Source organism: Delphinapterus leucas, chromosome X, assembly GCF_059928025.1.
Source record: "Delphinapterus leucas isolate spDelLeu-1000000601 "Yukka" chromosome X, BTC_Dleu_Yukka2, whole genome shotgun sequence".
NCBI classification, from domain to species: domain Eukaryota; kingdom Metazoa; phylum Chordata; class Mammalia; order Artiodactyla; family Monodontidae; genus Delphinapterus; species Delphinapterus leucas.
Genome location: NC_143150.1, coordinates 77,993,490 through 77,994,816, shown reverse-complemented (window position 1 = coordinate 77,994,816; position 1,327 = coordinate 77,993,490). Strand labels below are relative to the sequence as shown.

At 44.2% G+C, this 1,327-nt stretch overlaps 1 pseudogene; it reads right to left on the bottom strand.

Annotated features, from left to right (window-relative positions):
* Positions 1 to 452: 452 nt before the first annotated feature.
* Positions 453 to 845, bottom strand: LOC111169701 (peptidyl-prolyl cis-trans isomerase FKBP1A-like; annotated as a pseudogene).
* Positions 846 to 1,327: the final 482 nt, after the last annotated feature.

Below are 1,327 nucleotides of genomic sequence, written 5' to 3'. Positions count from 1 at the left end.
CTTTAGTTTTGGGTAGGGCTTTTAATTCAAACCAAGGACATCTCTCAACTTGGAGAATAATTCGGTCGTCAAAAGCGCCTCATATCTGCTATGGCTTTGCAGCGCAGTGGCAGGAATTTTTAATATATAATAGATAAAACTTTCATCCAAAAATAAAATAAAATAAAGATTCTTTCATCCCCCCATACCAATTCCTATTCTAAAGTTAACCCATGACTTGTGCTGTTAATATTTGACTAATACTTAACTGGAAATCTATATCCAAAGGACTGAAACTCAATCTTCACCTCAAAGCAAAAACAAACTAAAATGAGTAACTTGAGGTTTATGGCATATCGTTCAGGTCAACACACATACGAAGATAAAGGGGAAGAGCAAAGCCGGTGACAGAACACATTGTCAGGGAAGATGTTTATACAATGTACTGGAACATCAGGAAAAGCTCCGTATGGACTCGCTGCGCGCATCTGGAGGCGCCAGATCCTTCCATGGCACATCCAAGGGTGGGGAGCTCAGGGAGAAGGCTATTCTTGTCATTCCAGTTTTAGAAGCTCCTCGCCAAAGAGGAGAGTGGCATTTGGTGCGAGGATGCTTGGGTGCCCAGTCTGGGCACCATAGGCATAGTCTGGGGAGATATCTTGGCTCTCTGACCCACGCTCATCTGGTCAACCCCCTCTTCCCAGCCTCAGATCACCTCCTGCTTGCCCAGCACACACTTAATGGGCTTGTTTCTGTCCTGGGATGAATAGAATTTCTTTCCATCTTCAAGCATCCCCTTGTAGCGCACCACTCAGGCCTGGCCGCACTTCAGGAAGGTAAGCCCATCTCCGGGGGAGATGGTCTCCACCTGCACTCCCATAGCAGCGGCGGCTGCGGACGCTGGGTGAGCTGGCCTGTAATTTTTTGACCTTGACAACTGCATATTTTTCATCCACACTTACAATGTTTTCAAATTATGCCTGCCGCTCTTCCACTCTGAGTTGCAAGTTAAGCGAAACAGATACAAACACTTTGCATCACTCTTTCAGGTAGTCTTCAGGCAGGTTAGAAGAGACTAACACAGTAATTTGCAAATGAGATTTTGTCTGCTCCCTCTGCAACCAGGGACCAGGGTCTCACATTGGGAATAGGGGCTTCCATCTTCAAGACTACAGCTGATCTGGGGGTGGGTGAGGCAAGGTGAATAAAAACACTATAAAGCTTTTCTACAATTTTTAAGTTGGTTTTTTCTTGATTCCACATTTGCTTGGTTACTATAAACATTTGACTATTTTCCAGAGTTCTGACAAAGTTAGTTCTGGCTGTTTCTACTTATTTTTCAATATTT